The sequence below is a fragment of the Microtus ochrogaster genome, chromosome 19, assembly GCF_000317375.1.
Source record: "Microtus ochrogaster isolate Prairie Vole_2 chromosome 19, MicOch1.0, whole genome shotgun sequence".
Taxonomy (NCBI): Eukaryota; Metazoa; Chordata; class Mammalia; order Rodentia; family Cricetidae; genus Microtus; species Microtus ochrogaster.
The window spans coordinates 47,663,440-47,669,304 of record NC_022021.1 but is presented as its reverse complement, the minus strand read 5'-3'; the positions used below and the strand labels follow the sequence as shown (position 1 = coordinate 47,669,304).

The window sequence follows — 5,865 nt, the reverse complement described above, 5'->3', positions numbered from 1 at the left end:
CCAGCCTGGTCTACAAGAGCTAGTTCCAGGACAGGCTCCAAAACCACAGAAAAACCCTGTCTTGAAAAAACAAAACAAAAAAAAAAATGAACTCACCGGAAGAAAGCTAGATTTATGCCATAGGGACCTCCTATGTCTTAAGAATATTTCTTTCTGTACTGATCATGTCTGAGACCAAAGTATAAACATATCGGTAGGCAGGCAATCATGGAACTGGGGAAAATAGCTGAGAATCCTACATCTTACAGGCAACAGGAAGTCAATGACAGTCACACTGAGTGAAGCTCAAACAGACTTCAAACCTCACTCCCACAGTCACCAGATCATCCAGCAAGGTCAAATCTACTCCAATAAAGCCACACCTCCTAATAGTACCACAGATTAGAGGGCCTAATTACATTCAAACTACCACATTCCATCCCCTGGCCCCATAAGCTAATAATATCATGATGCAAAAGAGAAAGTCAAAGCAATCCCACTGAAACTAGGAACAAGACAAAGTTGTCCGTTCTCTCCATATCTATTCAATATAATACTTGAGGTTCTAGCTAGGGCAATAAGACAATAAAAGGAGATTAATGGGATACAAATCAGAAAAGAAGAAGTAAAACTCTCAATTTTTCTGATCATATGATAGTTTAAATAAATGACCCCAAAAATTCTACCAGGGAACTCCTACAACTCGTAAACATCTTCAGTAATATAGCAGGACACAGATTAACTAAAAAAAAAAATAAATAAGTAGCCCTCCTTTATACAGATGATAAACAGGCTGAGAAAAAAATTAGAGAAACATCACCCTTCACAATAGCCACAAATAACAGAAAATATCTTGGAGTAAGTCTAAGCAAACAAGTGGAAGACATGTATGATAAGAACTTTAAATATATGAAGAAAGAAATTGAAAATGACATCAGAAAATGGGAAGATCTCCCACGCTCTTGGTTAGGTAGAATAAACACAATAAAATGGCAATCTTACCAAAAGCAATCTATAGATTCACTGCAATGCCCATCAAAATTCCAGCAAAAAATTCTTCACAGACCTCGAAAGAACAATATTCAACTTCATTTGGAAAAACAAAAACCTGGATAGTCTAAGCAATCCTGTACAATAAAGGAATTTCTGGAGGCATCACCACCCCTAACCTCAAGCTCTACTACAAAGCTACAGTAACGAAAGCAGCCTAGTATTGGCATAAAAACAGACAGAAGGACCAATGGAATCAAATCAAAGTCCCAAATATCAATCCACGCACCTAGGAACACCTCATTTTTTACTAAGAAACTAAAAATTAAAAAAATGGAAAAAAGAAAGCAACAAATGGTGCTGGCATAACTGGATATCAACATGTAGAAGAATGAACATAGATTCATATCTATCACCATGCACAAAACTCAAATGGATCAAAGACCTCAACGTAAAACCAACCACCCTGAACCTCATAGAAGGGAAAGTGGGAAGTAGCCTTGAATGTTTTGGCACAGGAGACTACTTTCTAAATATAACCTCAGTAGCACAGACACTGAGAGAAACAATAAATGGGACCTCTGAAACTGAGAAGCGTCTGTAAAGCAAAGGCCATGTCAACAAGATAAATGACAGCCTACAGAATAATGACACTAACTGCAGCCACCATAGTCGGGTGGCTACACTCAAGATGGTGGCTTCTGCCTGCTGTGGGGCAATGGTCATTTATCCTGTGACTTGTATTATTTTTAATAAAATGCTGATTGACCAGTAGCCAGGCAGGAAGTATAGGCAGGGCAACCAGGCAGGAAGTATAGGCAGGGCAGCCAGGCAGGAAGTAAAGGCAGGGCAGCCAGGCAGGAAGTATAGGCAGGGCAGCCAGGCAGGAAGTAAAGGCAGGGCAACCAGGCAGGAAGTATAGGCGGGGCAACCAGGCAGGAAGTAAAGGCAGGGCAACCAGGCAGGAAGTATAGGCAGGGCAACCAGGCAGGAAGTAAAGGCGGGGCAACAAGAATGCTGGGAAGAGGGAAGCACAGTCCGCAGTGGTGACCCAGAGCAGAGGAAGCAAGATGTGACTGCCTCACCGAGTAAGGTACTGAGCCACATGGCTAGCACGTGCAAGAATAATGGGTTAATGTACGATGTAAGAAAGAGTTAATAAGAAGAGCCCGAGATACTAGGCCAGTTGGTTTATAATTGATGTAGACCTCTGTGTCTTTGGGATGAAATGGCTACAGCACAGAAACCCCTGACAACATCCATTTCACGGGTGCAGTGAGAGCTGCTTCAGGAATATTACAGGCCCTGAATATTTTGGCATCTTCAACCAATTAGAACTGTGCCAAGAATGCCTGTCTTAATTCTGCATTGTGCACTATTCATTTTAGACATATTCAGACACCGGTTGTTGCCTCAGCTCTAAGACTTATCACATCTGTTAGAAACCCGACATAAGGGCATACCGCAACAGTCCTTAAGAGAGTGGCCACTTTGGTTTCGAGTGTCCTGAAGCCACCGGTCAGAACTCTAACACACAGAAAGGCAAGAGAAAGACAGTAAAATCAGTTGTGCATGGGTTCCTTCGACTTCATTCTGGCTTTGGCTAAGGAGAAAGGCTGGCTATAAGAAAAGATAGTGGAAAAAGTCAACGGCAAGAAAGAAGCGCTTGAGGGAATTTGTGTTCTGCAATAAGACCCAGAGTAAACTTCTAGATAAGATGAAAATGTCTTTCTGGAAGAGGCACCGCTGGTACGCTGGTGATTCTTACCAGATGTACCATTATCAAACTAGCCTGCGAGTATAGTTCAGTGCCGCACACCGAGCCCCCGAGTCTACATTCGGTGCACTAGACCCTAGTTACTGAGCTTCAGGAAAGGGGGCTGGAGGTTAAAATACACAGGCACACACAGAGAGACACGGGTCATCCTTGAATTCCAAGAATGACCCCTTATTGTGTTCAGGGGCAGATTATATAGAGACAGCCACGCCCCAGCCAAACCCACGAGAAACCACTCTCCTGTCATCAGGAACTCCTGAAGGTCTCACATTGCTCAGAGCAGCTGTAGGCACTCAGATCAGGGGATTATAAGAAATTCAGAATCTGGGGTCTCACTGCTGCCAACATCTCCCCCCTAAATTTTTTATAAAACAGAAGACCCTCCTGACCACAGAGCCTTTTGGTCTCCACTGCACCTAGATTCACTTTGGCCAGCACTCTATTGAACCTGTACTCAGGAGAGAGTGACAGCATCTCCTCAGGAAAATACTGGCTTTTAGGGAACACAAGAGAGCAACTTAAGCCTGTAAGACAGGTAGATTCAAGTATCCCAGAGACTGTTGGTTCCTCATACTATTTCCCACACACCCTCTTCCCCTCAAGTGAACAGAGGTGTGTGACCATTTCAGACTCGGGACTTTTAGGAGTGGCTCTGCCATGACCCCAGGAGCAGACAGAAACCACTGCTCCTTCAGCAGTCCTCTAAATAACATACCCCAGCTGCCATACCCCCGTGACACATTCATTCTTGTCAGCTGAGTGCATGGAAGACACCTTCTCCCTCGTGCACCTCTTTGGCTTCCCTGGCAGCTCAGCTGATCCTGCTTCTGCTAAGTGACCATATGCTGTACTCTCATGGGTTGTCTGATCTTACACAGGATTCAAAGATGAATGCCCATGGCAACAGGTGTTAAGATTGCCAGCAGTAGGGTCCCCAATCACCACTGGACCCAACCTCCTATTTGGGTTATGGTATTCTACCAACCCTTTGGCTAAAACAGAGCACACCGGTATCAACAATCTGGTGTGCTAACTGTAACATTTCAAGGGCTATTCAAATAGCCATTGAGTTGTTTCACCACGTAAGAGGCATTAGCAATATTAACAGATGTCACACAAATGAAATAATGAACAAGACATTTGTTGTACCAGCCATAGGTCCACCTGCTCCTACAATAGGGCAGTCTCTTGATTTAAATTCGCTCTGCCGAAGACTCTTCGGTGTGCAGAGCCTGGAACTGCCACTGCCTTCTCCTTGCCCCACTGCTGCGTTCTCGGGCAGCCCTGTGGGGTCTGTGCTCCAGCTTGTCTCAGCTCCAGCACTTGTTGTTGCGTTTGCTGATACTCCTGGCACTGCTGTGGCATCCGCCAGGCTCGGCACCGACTGGGCTGAGGCAATGTGCCTTCCACCACAGCCACCTAGCAAAGCTCTGCTCCAGCTGCCTTCTAGCCCCACTGCATTCGTTCTGGGTCCAAACTGGTGCATGGAGTGGAGAGGAACTCAGAGAAGCAGGCTTGCTGCTCTGCAACCACTGAAGGGGCCCCACTTAAATTATCTTTTAGGGAATTTGGGCGTTGTCAATCTGGCTACTTCCTGCTCAGCAGGGACGCTGCATTCTTAGGGGTATTTACTGCAATTTACTGCCATTTTCCAGAGAGGGGGGGTGGAGGCTCCACCTCCCCACTGAGCTGGAAGGTGGAGGCGAAGTGGGGCAGATCCCGTCCTGGCCAGTTGCCCCAGGCTGGGACAGAGGTCCAGGTCAACGGGCCTTGTCACAGTCGTGCTAAGCTTCTGCGCCCTGAGGCCCGCGCTGGAAGCGTGTTTAGAGTTCTTGCCTCCTCGGTCCTCGAGGAAGGTCCCGGGTTTGCATGCATTGCAGCCCCTCAGCTCACACTCCACTGCAACATTTCAGGAGGTCTCGGGGATTCAAAACACATGAATATCAAATAAATCCTTAGGCTCTCATCATCTCTAGAGACAAAAACAGAACCTCCTTTCCAAAACATCAAATTCTTAAGCCCATATTTTAAAGTCAAGATACCTTTCTTAGCAGTTCCTAGAATCAAATGTCTTTCTCCAGTCCAGAACACAAAAGACAACACAATCAACATATCACACATCTGTACACATTCATCTCTTTGAGCTACATACGTTCTATCTTTTCCCAATACATACGTCCCCTCCGGCCGGGGACAACCCTGTTCATTTACCCCTCTTTCTTGGCTGGAGTTCCACTTACTGCCAAACGGAGCGAAGGACGTTAGGATCACCACATACCCCAATCCACCCTCACCTTCTGAGGGCGACCTCTCAGAGTTCCCTAGTTCCCGATATCTCGGTGGGGAACCTTCAATTGCCGACGTCTCGGTGGAGATCTCCAATTGCCGCAGACCGGGCCCCGTGTCTGCATTCGGTCCCGTGGCTAGTCCCTAGTTACCGAGCTTAGGGCAAGGGGGCTGGAGGTTAAAATACACAGACACACACAGAGAGACGCGGGTCATCCTTGAATTCCAAGAATGACCCCTTATTGTGTTCAGGGGCAGATTATACAGAGATATCCACGCCCCAGCCAAACCCACGAGAAACCACTCTCCTGTCATCAGGAACTCCTGAAGCTCTCGTGCTCAGAGCAGCTGTAGGCACTCAGATCAGGGGGAAAAAAGTTGTTTACAAGAAATTCAGAATCTGGGGTCTCACTGCTCCCAACAGTTCAGAGCCTTCATAGGTTCCCAGCTATGGACTGTGGATCTTTGTGTACATGTCCTTGTGAAAGACCCTCGGAGAGGACCTTTTTTCGGGGAGACCTCCCCAATGCCAAGGAACAGGCCGAGACCGCACGGATGCAAATTGCAAGAGGTTTATGGAGTAGGCACAGGTACCTGCAGGCAGCAAGATCTCTCGGAAGACTTGCGCCCCTGCCAACTGGAGGGCGGGCTTTTTATAGGGAAGAGCAAAAAGCAAGTTTTACAGAAGCAAAAGCGTGGTTATCGGTTGATCCGGAATGCGAAGGGGTGTCAGCAAAAAGCAAGTTTTACAGAAGCAAAAGCGTGGTTATCGGAATGAGGTGGGGGGCATGACTGTTCCTATCTTATAGATATCCTGTTTTGCAGTCAACCTG

General features: G+C 46.4%; 1 pseudogene; it reads left to right on the top strand.

The window, feature by feature from the left end:
• The window catches only part of LOC101998148, a 4,077-nt pseudogene extending 1,304 nt beyond the window's left edge, over positions 1–2,773 (top strand).
• Positions 2,774–5,865: the final 3,092 nt, after the last annotated feature.